The following is a 16617-nucleotide window of genomic DNA, read 5'->3' as shown; positions in this document are numbered from 1 at the left end:
ATGCGCTCGGCTAATTCATCAGATTACAATTAAATACATCTTTAATGTTGCTCCGAGGTACAAATCTATGCAGTAGCTTTGGACAGTAGCTTTTAAACAGGCATTCAAAAAATGTTTGTAATTTGTTTTAATAACAATGAATATTCAGTAAATAGTCCTTTATCGCGATCGTGTCATTTTGATTGAGTTCTTGTATGTTTCCAGTACATTGCACTACGTCAGTTCCCCTACAGTGACCTTCAATTTCTTTAAGATAAGAAGATAAAGCGAAAGTATTAAAAGTGACCGATAACGACTTACTCTAAGAAATCATTTACATATTTAAAGCGAGGGAGTTATCTAATTATATCATTTGAGCGCCATCTATGCATTTTTTCTTTAAACTGTCTCATAGGCGATATGTTTTGTAATAAAACGTTGTACGTTTTACCATAGATGGCGCTTAAACACAAATAATTACTAGAGTATTAATATTATGTAATACTTATATTTTCGCTATTGGATACTAGAGGGCGTCACGTACAAATTCAAACATTAAATATAAAGTAGTAAGCCAATTTCTTATATATATTTCCGTCGCATTCGCCTTTTGGACATACTGCCACTAATATGTTGTTAACTAAAATATTATTGCGAGGCAACTATGAATCCATTTATTTCCTTTATCCCAAGACCAATTTAAATCCTGTATACTCCAAATGAGGCCTAAAGTAGATACATTTTGTTGTAAAACTTTACGTGTTGCTTTTTCTTTATTCTGTTTCAGTCTAAAACTAGATTCGGTTTAAATGTTTTTTGTATCCTTTAATATACTTTGATAATATTTAGTCTCTTATATTCATTGTGTTAAAAATTATGATTTTAATAATACCCAAATACATTTCAAATGATTTTGCTCTGACGTCCCACGTGTGAAAAAATCCCCACTTTGTTTTACAAATTAAGGATTAGGACCTGAATGGATAAAAGAGCTAGCAGCTCATGCTAGTGGAGTTACCTTGTCTTATATAATTAATAAATTTAAAATTTACTTTAAAAAGAATTGGATAAAGTAAAAAGAAGAAGAGCTTTAATAGAGTTGTGATACTGAATATCTTCTCGTTTTTCCATGTGATGTTAATTAAGTATGTCGTGAAGCGATATTCAAACATCAGAGAAATAAAATTTTCAACTACGCTAGAATGTACACTTGAATACTCAATTTAACATCAATTTGATTCAAATTAAATTTATCTCAATGATTCGGCAGTCAATTTAAAGAACAAAGTGGTTCAATTAGAGAGGCGTCACCCGATGTGTTAATTAGTTTAGAATGGAATGCGACACTAATCTGTGGCACGCGGCCATCGCAGACTGACATTTATCTCTCTACACATTATGTGCGCAGAAACGCCGCGATTTATTTCCACTTGACTTAATTTCGACCTGATTTCGCGGCAGCGCTCCCAGAGTTACTCGTTGGCGATCCTCTCGGGTCAGTAGATACTATACATTAAGGTGAAGACAGTGGCGAAGAATTGGCTTCACCGACGAGTCAACTACGGTACGGTTAGATACGGCTACGGTGCGCAGCTCCAGCTTCCGTTGATTTTGACACCGGCAGCAGACACAGGTCAACGGCATAATCAAAGTCACCTAAGATTTTCGTTAATCCGCATTCTATTCCACGATGCCTGTTCGATACATAATCCCATGGGGAATACCCCAGAGTGGGGAAAGTAAACAGCCTTGTTGAACATGGATAAAACAACAATTTAGCAATTGCCACTATTAACGTTACCACCATTAATTATTTGTATTAGCAAAACATCACAAATATCAAATATTCAATATAATATAATATTTTCTTTATACTTCCTACTTAATATTATATTTCTTTCCTTTTTTTAATTCTATATTATAAAACGTAAACTATGTGACTTAATAAATTAATATTTAAAAGCTTTGTTAAAACGCCTGTAATATGTTATGGCATAAGGTGACAGAGAGGGATCACGAGGGTGGAAAAAAAGATTTTAATTTGTACTTAATGTTGAAGAGGTGTGGCGGTGACAGCACTACGCGACCCTGATATTATTTAAATTACATTTTTGTGTGTTTGTTTATTAGCCGGGTAAAGGGTTTTGTGTTTGCAAATAAACGGGAACTGTCGTGCAGTAATCAATTTTGGCGAGGGTCTATCAATATTGACGTTAAAATTAGTACAATTTCTTTTAAGATAGATTTATTATCTCTCCGTGATTAAAGACTATTGTTAGTCAAATTTACCTGTATTCACCAAAAGCACAAACATAAAATTCAACATTATTGTACCTTCAGAACTACGAGGACGGAACATTTTTAATTTATTTATATTATTAAACAGTGTTTGGCCTAAAGGCGACAAAACTAATCACCATTCCTGAAGATTACTTATTTATTATTGTATTTCGAAACTTTAATTGTAGCTAATTTGACTTAATTAAAATTTTGTGCTACGCCATCTCTTTTGAAAATACAGGTCGTATGTACCGTGTCAGCAATCTTTACTTCAATTTTGACTGTTATAATTAAAAAGCATTATAATTAAAAAGAACTTACGTAAGAAAAAAAATGTTCTTTACACTGTAGAAGATATATCTTATTATGTTGTCGGTACCTAGAATCAGGATAAATTGTGTTCATTAGATATACCTATTATACGATATATTATAACGATACGATTTCCGTCTTTCATCCCTCTCCATAATAAAACACTCAAATCAAAACAACCACAATCTTGTTAAGCTTCACAAAATAATTAAAAGAACACGAAACTGTACAACCAACGGAAGAACACAAAATTGGTATTGGAGAGAGATGACCGTATCTAAGTCAAAATGTGTTGGAAGAAGAGAGATGTATTGTCGAGTACAAAGCCAAGTAATTGTAGACAATGGTACTGAAAAAGACGTTCTTATAACAAGATCCTATCTTCGTACGTTTTGCCTGAGGACCTCAGCACCGACTTACTTACGAATCTAAAAAATTGAGAATGCACTCTATTGCATTGGAATAAAGATCAGAATTCGCCAAAATCATGTTAATTTACGTTGGTAAAATGTACGCGACTTTGTGAACGCATTTGAAGCGTAAAACTAGATTTTGTCAAAGTATTATCGTCCGACGTTACTTGAGCTCTGGCTGTGAAGGCTATACGTTTGTGGGGAGGTCAATACTCTGGTTTACTTGAGTCGCGTTTGATGTAAGTACTTCTTAATGTTTAATTTAATTGTTAGTTATGTCTTTTATCTTCTGATAACAGAACAAACATTTCTAGACCTTACACTCCAAGTCAAAGGTACCATTTTATATATTGTACCTGTTACTGATGACTTTTTTTTAATTAAGGGACACGGTCAATCGCTAGGTATATTATTTTCTTACTTGTATGTATTTCGGTGTTGATTTGATATAACGCTGATTTAGATTCATTTGTTTAGATTTTTGCCAATTAACCTTTTTTATGTACACCCTGGGTCATATAAGTAATTCATTTAAAGACAAAACATTTGTTGTCAAGTTCTCTCATTGTTCCTATACAAATTGTTTCTTAAGACCTACGATGGCGATCAGGCACTGAACTATTATGAGTGGTACCGTACCAATTCTGAAAATCAATATATATTTTATATCACTAATAATAGTCATGGCGGAATAAAAAATATCATTAAAAACTAATCACGATCAGTTTAATAATTAACATGGTCAATGAACATCCAAAAACGAAATCGAGAATGCGAATTTTATTTAGAATTTTCTGATTCCTTTTATTCAGTTCGTAAGTAATAACAGCTTCCTCATCTCCGTGAAACACTTATAGCTAAGGAATTTGTATAAAAATGCGAATATAAACGATATTATTGCACATCCAGGCCCTCGCCTGTACGTGATAGATGCGTCTTGGGAATCAGGGCTGTCTCAACAAATTGAACGTTAAAAACATTTAACAATTTCGTATTATGCCTTATGTTTTGCTAATTGGAAAGTAATAAATGGGATGGAAACCACGGTCGGTCGGGTTCAATTCTCGGCGAAGCAATATTAGCTTGTCCATGACAAAAATTATAAACAACAAAAACAGAAGTGTGTACCAACGTAACACACTTCTGTTGGTAGACTAACAATCACAACTTTACGTTTTTTTTTAAAGTAATTGTGTCAGCCCTAAATAACCGAGTGACCCCAAGCTGTTAAAAAGAGATAAAAAAGTAATAAAACGCAATGCACAATAAAAAGCATGCGGAAGGGTTCTCCTCCACAATGATCATCACTCCATCCAATATTGTCTCCTTATTTTGTAAAATTAAGATTTCCACAAGCAAACTGGGTAGGGTCTAGGATTGTTTAGTTATTTCTTTACACATTATTTACTCATAAACACGCTATTATTAATAATAAACACGCAATCGATGAACTGTAATAGTTCCAAAACAATACAACTTGATTTGAACAGCCCATTGAGTGCCACTTACCACTACGTGAGCTTATTGCCCGTTTTCTCTGTTATATAAGATAATCTAGCAACTTCAAAATCCTGTACTTATAAGTATACCTTTTGTACTGTGTAAGAAGAAACAATTCTATTAACCTAGTCTCATCGCTTATTCTGTTGTTGGGTCAGTTATTCGCGCACAAAACGTACTTAGTATATATTGGCATTCGCGAGTAAGATTTCCAGTCAAAGAAACATTATATCTTCCGGATTTATATAAATATAAAACAGACCCAAGGTATCCCAAGACATATTGAGAGGTTACGATACTACTCTAAATTATCTCGATTTCAGTCTTAGGTTTATAAGGAGAAGAGAAGCAAGAGAAATGCCTAATAATAAATATACATTTATAAGAATAAAAAGACTAGTTAGTCTATAGTAAAATTGTGTGTATAGAGGTCGCTGTCGGCGCATCACAGATCACAGCAAGTCAAGTGGGCAGGCGCAAGTCTCAAGTGGCACAGGAACGAATTCTGACTGACCACGTGGGGTGCGGAGATTTTAATAAGTTCTCATACAAAATCTCAAAACTCTCCATAAACATAAATCAATCTAATTGCAACATTTTCTACAGTACTCACAAGAGAACTAGAGAATAAAATTACGTCGGAATATCATATCTCTAAAAATGGTTATTTTTTTTTAAATATCCGTCATCTACATACATTTAATCACGTAGTGATGAATTCGGAACGAGATCTTATTGTATTGTTACATATTGATGGTATGAACCACTTATTAGTCATTTAAGTAGGTACTTACATTCCTCCCCATATCGAAAATGTGTATTGTATGCATAAAATTTGTTTGACGTTACGCGTTACTATCGACAGATCTTTGTAAGTCCGTCTCTGTATTGCCACCATGCTAGTATTTTGTTAGTCGGCAGCTTTGTTACTCCGAGCTAGACGCTCCCTCCCTCTCGCACGTCAGCCGCTAGACAAAGAGGTCCGTCGCGGGACACTTGCTGGCACAATATTTGAGTACTTCGCTACAATGCACTCAAAAAATTAATATTTGTACACTTTCAGCTCAGAACAGTTCGCTTTTTTGAATTCTTTACTTTTTTTAAAGATTGGATTGGATTGGACAACTGTGACTGTCAACAGGTTTTGTAGGACGAGTTCTAAAATTCGATTTAGGAACTAAACATTTTGCCTCTACTGGAAATATTGCGTAATAAATGTATAATATAAGTTAAAGTAAACAATCAGTCTTGTTATCTTACGCAAGACCTTTAAAAACTTCCACACTAAATATAATACGAAATTTAATGGATGCAAATACGCGATTAGTTAAAACTATTTAAATAATGACTAGTAAATTGATGATTAATATTGATTTAATCAAGCGATTTACTGTAATTCGTAGGAAATATCTATTAAAAGTTGACCAACCGTTTGCTCAACGCTACGCGGATAGCAGCTACTTGACAGTACGGATAGCAAACAAATTTGGTAATTTTCACATCGAAACACTTATATTCGTTATAAAAGTAAATTCGAAGAGATCGGCCATTTAGTGATATGGCCGGCTGTCAACTGTTTCCATCATTTTGTATAATTATGTGATTGAGCGGTTAATAAATAATAAGAAGTCGCTGGTATGTTATATATTTAAAAAAAAACAACAGGCTGTTTGAACGTATTCTTGTTATAACCTAGTAGTGTCTCCATTAAGTCGAACGAAGTGCATTCGCACTTGATAACTTTACGTATGTTAAAGACGATATATTTAAACAGACAGTTTAAAAATTAAGTTTATTCTCATCTTCCGACTTTGCTGGATATCCTTGCTTAGCTTAGATTACGTCTTCTTAGAAAATTAGTCTACTGACTGTATGAAATTTGAGAAAATTTTAATACGTTGTCAAACTGGAAAACACATTAGACGAATTAAGTGTGTACACACAAGTACACAGACTAACACACAAGCATTTTGTTATTCTAGCGAGTGACGCAACTAATCCCAACTTTATTTCATTAGCATTTTAAAATTTAAACAAGTACAGTCATCAGCAACTTCATTTTTCTAACACAAACTGATAGTTATTATTTCCTAAGATTTAAAGATGACATTTTTAGTACAACTATTAAGTTTAATAACTTTTGGTCTTAATAATTTAATATCAATACTTGTCTCATGAACATTTGGGTACATAAGTGTAAAGATAAAGAGCCTTCCTCAAGTTTTTATAAGTAACATAAATATAGCAAAAGAATTGTTGGCCGCGTCTGTCCGTTGCGAGGTAACACGATCGGTTCTCCGGTTGATCACCTAGCGGCGACTATTTGTCCTCCATATTTGTCCACTACCCATACATACAATATTTAAACTTTTAGAAACTCGCATTTCCATTTTTACTACGCACGTACATTTTACAAAATAAATATTTAGTTTAGAAAATCACTTTTGTGCTAAAGTATGTCTTGATTAGAATTTATAACGATTTTAGAATATACGGCTTCTATTTTTCGTCTTTACGTTTTCTTCTAAACTATATACACTCATAACCACCACAACTGAAAACCTGCCCATTACCACAACCCCACAAGTTGCGGAAACTAACTTTCTCCACAATTAAGTAGACAATTCTCCAAATGATAGAAGGAAAAAATATGTTGTATAGAGTTTTAATAGTAATGACAACGGGTTACTGTCATTTAATACTACACAACTTCAGCTGGTAACCGCAATATTAATTGTTCATTAAAAAAACTAAAATCAGTCAAGTCAGTTATATTTTAGACGAGCACGAGTTCTGCATAATTTACAATGTATTGTAAATTATCAATAAAAAATGATAGCATAAATAAATATTATTTAAAAATAAATTATGCTTTGAGGAATATACTATGTTAATGTATTGTTAATAAGTTAGAGAAACAAAATTGTAAAAGCTACAAAATCAAAGTAAATTATATAAAATTAATTTACCAATTAATAGTTGATACAAACGTATCATTTATGTTATAAAACCTCACATATTCAATTATATTTCATAAGGATCTCTAGAACACTTAAATCATTCAATGAAAACTTCAACATAATAGCAGGTAAAAATTTATAGCCACTACACGTTGATCCGCAAGAGAGCTCATGATCTTCGTATTCCTCGAGCAATTATGAACGAGATTTGAGATTCGGGAGTTCTAGACGAATTGGTCACTTTCGAAACTAAAGACATATCAATTACTTATTGTTGAAAAATTATTGCAGAATCGACTGAATAAAAACTTTTTATTATAACCTTTGTGTTAGCATTTTATTTATATTTGTATTCTTTAGTATAATGGTATAAAGCCCATTTTTATTTTGTATTTATTGTGCGTGGGAGATAGCTTTAGGGTTTCTATATTGTTTGTTATTTTAATTTCTTTTTGTGGTGATTTCTATTCAAGATTGACATGTGGCTGGTAATTTGGTTTTCAATACATTTGCGTACTCGGGATAAACTCGATATTACTTAAAGGGTTATCAAAAGGTTTTGTCTAGGCGAGCCGTAGTTATGTGGTATCGTAAAAACCCTTTTTGTATTTAGCTTCCGTTATTTTGTAGACTTAAGGGTAATAAGTTTGACATAAAACATCAACAATAGTAAGAAACATGAAATGATCTACAAAAATAAAGAGACTACACACAATTCTGGGTATCAATTAAAAAGTGAGTAAGTTTTTGCACACAGTAACCAAAGAGGATCAAACATACAAAAGGCTTCCCAAAGATGAAGTGAAGCGTCAAATCCAATTGTATCGACCTGTGCCTCTATAATTGTGGTGGCAGGTTGTTTGCACAATTTACAATTTCACGCCGCATCAATCCCAAGACCAGTGTTCGCCGTGACATCATTTGTATTGATTCCGTGAAGTCCTGGGCGGATTATTGACACCAACAAAATCATGAAAGAGATTTTGCAAGTTTTTATAATGGTAAGGTACTACGTTTAGCTACGGTCTATTAATACTGTCTTATTTTCCGTATTGTGAACCCAATAATAATTTATTAATGCGTCAATATTCCTATATTGAAACTGTATAGTTATCTTTTACAACAGTAATGGCGTTGGTTTAAGAGTTCAATGAATAAACAATTGCGGTTAACAATTAGTGGCACTAAACATACTCCAAAACAAACAATTGTACTGTTCTTAGCAGTACAATTACGGAGGACTGTTATACGTAACACAAAAGTCATGAACAGTTAAATGTCAATTAGCGGTTTAAAGCGCCCTTAAAACTTTTAACCACGCCCCGAACAATTACACAATAAACGATCGTTAAACAATTTAAAAAGATTTAAAACTATAATTATATCGACTCTATTTCAAGGAAATAATTGTTAATATCGAGCGTAATTTTTGAGCAGTTTTTGGGGGGATATTGGTGCGTACGATAACAATAATCACTGAGGGTTTTACAAAGGAAATAATAAAACAATTACCTAAGTGCAGAGTCAATGGATATCGTGTGGCGTAGTTATTGTATTTTCTATCGATTTTTTCATTGTTTGGAGTGATTTTCAATTGGTAGGGCATTAGTTAGGCGCTTACACCATTACTATTACTTACTTAGCATTTACATAACAGCTATTATATAGACTACATGTTTAGGGGATGAAATCATACGAATCATTGCAAATAACATGTACAATAGTTTAATAAAAATATATACCTTTTAATTTTGTAAGTACTTAAGTACGTTTTGAAGTTATGAAAATATCACTGAATCGAGTTAATTAAAGGTATTTCTTTTCTAAATAAAAAAAAGACTTTGTATCTTACTATACTTAACCAAATGGAATTATACAATGACAACTAACAATTTTTAACCCGTATTGTAAAATATATCCTATTGTATCTAAGTTTAAAACACTTGTAACCACCTGCAAAGCCTTTAACGTGGGAGAGATTTAAGATATGACTGTGCGTCTCTTTCATATCATTGGAAGAGAAAAGAGACACAAAACAGATGACAATCAATTATTGTGCAATAACCCGCGAAACCTTTGTAACCGAAGATTCTTATCTGTGGTAGGATAAAGGTTATTGTTACAGATTATTGGAAACTTACACGGTTATTTTGCGTTTTTTGTTGATCGCTGAGTATTGCCCAAACTTACGTTTTGCTAACGCTTTATTTTTAATTTAATTGATTTATTTTTAAGTATGTGAGCGTAGACAATAAAGACAAGTGGTTTACTTCTCTTTATTGTCTTCAAGAAATTGAAGAATTTCGTTTGTGAATGTATAACCTCAACTAATTATAATTATCTCTTATAATTATTATACTTATCACGACCCCGCGGTCGTCTGTGTAATAAAAATTGATATCATTCACTTCAAAACATTTTTCATTTACATAGTAGTTGACTCGGTGACCTTTTTTCCGCCTTAGAATGAGTAGAGTTTGTATTTTATTCACTCAAATTTCTTATTAGGATAATAAATCTATATATACATATATGTGTTTGTGTATATACAAATCGGGATCTCTTCATCGAAGACATTAGTCAGAATGACATATTTAATCAAGAATTGAAACTGGTACGTGAATATGATCACAAGAAAAAATAGTAGTTCAAACAAATGGAAGTTTATGATAAATTTATGAAGGCAATTGATGATGGAAATGGTGATTTTATAAGATGGTAGTACTGGAGAGAAACTTCTGTGAACCTTCTATTGATAATTCCAGATTTTAATAGCTGAGTGGACAATTACGAACTGTAATTAATTTACCACCCACACGTTTTTGCTTACATGATGTTATTACGTGGGTAAAACTGAAAATGTTTAGAACTGGCCAGTTAGAAACATTGCTAATAAACTTTTTTGAATTTCAATTTTAGAACTCTTTGGTAACCTAATATAGTATATCGCATTCATTTGTCATTTATTTTTGCGAAATGGCGGCAAATCTAAAACTCTTGTTACACGTGAAAATGACTTTCGTTGTGGGCTTACTCAATAACAAAGCTATGATATGCTGCGATTAGCCATTTTAGTGATTAATTTCTTAATGAAGCCCCATCTCGTGCCACTATTTATTATTATTGGTTTAACGATTTTAAGCGTGCACGTCCTTTAAAGGCGACTACTGTAGATAACATCAGTGTTGTGCGACGCATTATAGAGGAAGATAAGAGTGACCTGGGTGAGAGTAGCAGATACGGGCAAGCCTAAGGAAAATATTACACAAACATTAAGGCGTCAAGAAGTTTTGTACCAAATGGATTCCCCATACTTTAACCAACGATCAGAAAAATCATCGCATGGACTGGTATCGCCAAATGTTAGATAAGTTCAACGGCGGTGGCTCAAATGCTGTATTTGACATCGTCACATGTGATGAAAGCTGAATATATTGCTACGAACCCGAAACCAAAAGACAATTAGCTCAGTGAGTGTTTCCTTTCGAGGATCAGCCAACTAAGGTAAAGAAAGGAAGAAGTTAAGGAAAAAAGATGATAGGTTTCGCGACAGTTGTGCTAGAAGATCGAAGGACAGTTACGTCAATGGGGTATGTCAATCGCTGTTTGCCTGTTGTCTTATAAAAAAATGATAGTAGCAGAAGCAGGATCCTCCTTCACCACGACAATGCTTCAGCGCACTCCGCAAACCGGACTGTTGAATATTTGACTATGGCAGGTGTCGAGATAATAAGTCATCCGCCATACAGTCCTGACCTGGCGCCCTGCGACTTTCATTTATTCCCAAGAACTAAAGATTCGAGGTATTCGCTTTATGAGCCCTGAAGATGCGGTGAAACGAAAATGCCATAGAAGATACCCCTAAAGAAGAATGAGCCCACTGCTTTTCTCAGTGGTTCTATCCAATGCGACGATATGTAGAGAGGAATGGAGATGACTTCGAAAAACAATAAAAGTACTGGCAGCTTTCTACATTAAGCCGTTTTTGATTTCTAAACATTATCAGTGTAAACTAAACTAAAGTCTATCCGATGCTTAATGGTTGTAACCATTATTAGATTTGGCTTAGATTATCGTATATACATATACGTATAGTATTATACTGGGTACGTAATAGCAATTATTCAACTCCGCGTATTTCGTATTGCGCGTTATATGTAGTATAAAGCAATAAACATACAACAGCTCGTATTTCCGTACATTTGCATCGACACGGATTGTGTGTCGATTAACTGGCAATACTTGTGCATATCATATTTTATGTTCGACTGGTACGAAGCCATGGAAGCGGCTCTTCAAATACACCGACGTAGCAAATATCATTTAGTTGTGGGCATTTCATAGATCAGTTTCTATTGCAAGTGCAGTTTGAAACACGGTATTTCTGAAACTAAAATCCTTCTGCGCATGCACATGGACAGACTTTTTGTAGGGTGTAACAGCAGTTGAGTTTATGCCTCAGACTATGTTAATAAAGATTAAAAAGATGCAGGCCCAATTCAATTGTTTAAATCTACTATGTTTTAAATACTAGAAATTTTGAGTAAAATGAATCAAGATAAAGCCATGTCCACAGAGAGCTACCCTACCGCTGTCAGCGACACTCACTCAGTAATTATTTTTATTATTGCCTCCCCCCTTCATCCGACGGTACCCCCTCTCGCCCCTTATGGCCACAATATTTTATTTTTACTTGATCGATGTGTGCTCGTAATTAATTTATTTTCAGTCATATGTTGTTGTGAAAATATGAATTAATATGTAGGTATTTTATTCAATCATGTTTATGGTAATATAAATCTTCTTTTTTCGTAGAACAGGGGTAAACGGGAAGGAGGTTTACCTGATGCGAAAAGGCTCGTGAGTGCGCTGCCGACTTTTTCAGAATTGCGGCTGGTTCCACGTGGTGATACGGTTCCACGTGGAATTTCGTACTCTGCCTCTGCGCCTAAAGAAATCATTATTAATGTCAAACCCTACTTTACCCATTGGAAACAGTCACAATAAAAGTGTTATCAAAGATATAATATTATTTATTAAAACTAATTATATAATAAAAATGCGATATTACATTATTAACAATAGTATGGCGGTATTTAGGTCGAAAAACTTACTTATACTTATCGTTAAACAAACAGATTTATCTCAATTAACGATTTATAGTAATTATATATTTATATTAAAAAAGCGTTTATCTTTACACAAAACTTAAAATTAAGTTTGATTCAAATGTCGCACCATTCCTCGGTTTAACTACTCAATATTCCAAACTTAATAATAGCATAGGCTGTCTCTGTCTTACGATAGATATCTTATATTTCTATCTCATTCGAGGCAAGTTATTGTAATAGTGAGAGTTCGGTAAAAAGTATTGAATTATGGCGTCGGGAGAGCTTTATGCGAAGGTGTTGTTTCAAATATAAAAGAGTTATATTATGTTTTAATAGAGCACTAATGATAATAGGACTAAAGCGCTTGAGCAGGTGATGGACGTGGCGTATAACCTTGAAGTCATGAGATCGACTACAGTGTACCAATAATTATTCGGGTCGGGAAAGAGTGACTACTTTCTTACCTTGTCTTCAAAAGCTAGTAGTTTTAAAAGGAATGTTCTGATTTTTGTAATTAAGAAAATTTGTAGTCCTTTAATGTAGTATGATCAAAAGTGTTCAGGTCCTATAATGTTGTATAGTTTAAGTTAGAATGGTTCCTCATTCAGCCATCAGCATAGTTAATTTATACTGCATAATATTGTTCCTACTGCAGAGTCCATAGCAGACCGTAGCACTCCGTAGCAGTTCGTAGCGCTCGTAGTAAACCCGACAGTGTTTGAATTTGAATTATACATAAAGTTGCCCAATAACTTGCACTCCGAGCCCATTGTAGTGTTAGGGCTGCCTCCAAATTTTAATTAAATTAAAGGCCTATGAGACCAAACATTTTAGACTAATTTAGTATTATTAATTGAGTATTTATTCATAATTAGTATTATTATTGTAAACAGTTTTAGTTTACATGATATGTTTATTTATTATTAATATATTTCTAATATATATATAAAAATTGGTCCAGTAGATTTGTAAAGGTTTTTAATATAAGGGAAAAAATAGAACACAAGAACAAAGTTTCCTCCCCTTAATAAGAAGACTTCTTACTGTCGTGAGACAATAATAAGAAAATGTACTTGTTATAGTGATATAACAAGTACATTTTCTTATGTTATATACCCTTATTAGTAAATTAGGCCAGTCTTAAATTACTTATTAGTTACTTAGTCTTTAATATAATATTATTATTTTTCAATTTAATTATGATAAGCTTTGATTAAGATTTATCTGCTTTGTTCTTGAACATCATAAATAAATTCACTTAATGCTTAAAAATATAATATGCAAAATAAATATTCAACATCATATTTAAATAAAAAAACGTATAGAATTGCTTAGAGAAGCAATTTCTGTGACTTTCAAACGACAACAATTTATCTCCGGGAACCAAACCCGCAAAAACTAATGGGTGCGCCCCTGACCAAGTTCTCTTGCTTAATCTTGCGCTATATCATCAATGACGGCTGTCTCAGGCCGGCAGCCAATGTAATTTTAAGGCTTAACAATGTAATTTTTACTTACTTGCCTGTAAAAAACTATCAACACATTACAGTACATACATCAATTTAAGACTGGAACATTTCACAAAGATATGTATATCAAGGTATACGGGGGCTTATTTATTATTTAAAGATCAACAGTCCTCAAACCGTTCTATGTGGTAGTAAAAATATTCAGGTAGTCATAGCTAATTTGCTCTTTTAAAATTAACTAAAATTTAATTCATTTCCCACAAATACAATTGAAATGGAACGTATAATCAGATTATTTATATTCCCACAAACACACTAACCCATTTCACCACCCCTTCCGGTGTTTCGCCGTCACGTGGCTGACCCGTGACGATCAAAATTCAAAACTCATGAATACAAATCCAATCACAGCTTACAAACAAATGTGTGTCCTAAGTCGAACACGTATAGGCTATTTTAGTTTAGTTTTATTCATTGTTTGGAAATTGTTTAATATAGTTTTAAATGTTACTCTATTTTAGACTGTAATAAGTTGAGATAAATAGTACTTTAATATGATAAATGATTCAGGTCTTCAAACCAAATCATTTAAACCCGAATGATTTGGTTAAACTTATCTCTGGTTAAGCACTTATGAGTTACACGCTTATGTCATTTGCAGTTTCTTTGATTTTTGATTCGTAAACCAGGATTAACTAGTTGCAATTAATTTTAACTTTGGAATTTTTAATGACAGATATGTAAAAATACAATATAGACAATCGAAAACTATTGTTTTTGCTTTTCTTTATTTTGGAATAAGTCGCTTTAGTAGAAAATTTAGAGGCACCGAAGCTAAAATATCTAATTAAGATTTGGAAAAATTTGCCTCTATCATGATGTAATCATAGGTCCATCTCATTCATTTTCAACACATGTCGGTATTTCCTGGTAATACATCGGTACACTGAACAACTGATACTTTTTGTAAGATGCGTATAAATTGTTTTGAAGTTGGAAGTAATTCAGGGTGGTCGATGGAAACTAATTCATTATATTTCTGGATAAATTCATCAGCTTTTTCAAACCAATGGAACAAGAACTTGTTCTCCTATTACTCCACAATCATCATTGACACGTGACACTATGGTAAAAAGAAAACAAGCGAAATTCCTAAAATAAAAAATCTCTCTAAACTCCTTAAAGCTCAATTAGCCGATTAAATCTTTAACAAATAGAAAACAAGTTTTGAATTCCTACTGCTCCTAAGTTGCTCCAACCACGGAGTAGGTAATATGTCACTTTTTTTCTATTCTTGAGTTCTTCTTTTTTTAACGTTTACAAGCATTCGTCACAGATTTGTCACAACTTTATTTGATATTAATAGTAGCTCATTCGAAGAGTACATCTGCAACTCCTTAGTGCCGAAGAAGGAAGCTTCTATAGCCATGACACAAAATAATTTTCAGCTAGTCCTTCGACCCCCTACATCACAAAATAGATCACTAAACTGTAATTATAACAACAAATGTTTATTGAATAATTTATTAAATCATCTGTGCATACTCATAAAAGGATGCTACTAGTGGTGACTAATCGGACTTGACTTCCTTTATGCACGGGAATAAGGTATGATTAATTTGCTTACTTTGATATCATCTTGATACTACGAAATTCTTAGTTTTTCCTACAGTACCTAAGTGTGAGTTCCTATTTCACGGTGTCTATTGCTCATAGATATTAAACATTAGCTTTTCTTATTTATTTATAGCATTACAAAAGGAACAAACCTTGGCCATTTAAAAGTGGCGGAGAGCCAGTTCTTCTCTTCTGTTCTACGCCCTTGACTTGAGAACTGGCAGTAATGTAAATTTAGAAACATTAATTGCACGTTCATTAAGAAGAAACAGTAATATCGTTATTATAAGAAGAGTGCATAGCCTTACCTAAATTATTTAATGATATTTTGATTTGATTTGCTAAACACTTCTTCTAATATGTCTGTGTTCGCATTCAAGTGATTCCAAAATCAATTATCGATAGCGAATCAGTTGTCTCGTGTTACCCCCATGTCTGTGTTCAACTATTAATCAAAGGGCCGATTCTGGACCATCATTTGCAATCACTATCGGCTACTATACTATTAAGTATATTCCGAGACTTATCCATATAAAATTGTCTGATATAGCTATCGTACTGACATAATACGTCTTGCATGCCCGCCTAAAGTGAAGATATTTGCTCCTTGAGCTTTAAGGACCTAACTGGAATCCTTTTAATCGAGTGAATTCACTGGTCATGTTTCCGTCCATCGTTAAATTTAACTTGTCCTCACCATCTTGCCGTCAACTTAACGTCAGCATCGGCAATCGGTGCTCAATATCGGGCAGAGTATATCGGCGAGTGTAGGCCTGTCACCGGATAGCCTTTGTGAAGGCTATTACTAAGGCTATATCTATATTTGAACTATCAGACGCATAATTATTTTTGAGCCGCTTTTGGTTATGGAGCGGACGACATTTATTTATTTATTACAAAAATACATGTACCTACCAACATAGTGAAATGAAATCTCGGGTTTAATTAAAATAACAGTATAGTTACGTACATTATA

This window comes from Pieris brassicae, chromosome 6, assembly GCF_905147105.1.
Source record: "Pieris brassicae chromosome 6, ilPieBrab1.1, whole genome shotgun sequence".
In the NCBI taxonomy this organism is placed as follows: domain Eukaryota; kingdom Metazoa; phylum Arthropoda; class Insecta; order Lepidoptera; family Pieridae; genus Pieris; species Pieris brassicae.
This window is presented reverse-complemented; position numbering follows the sequence as displayed.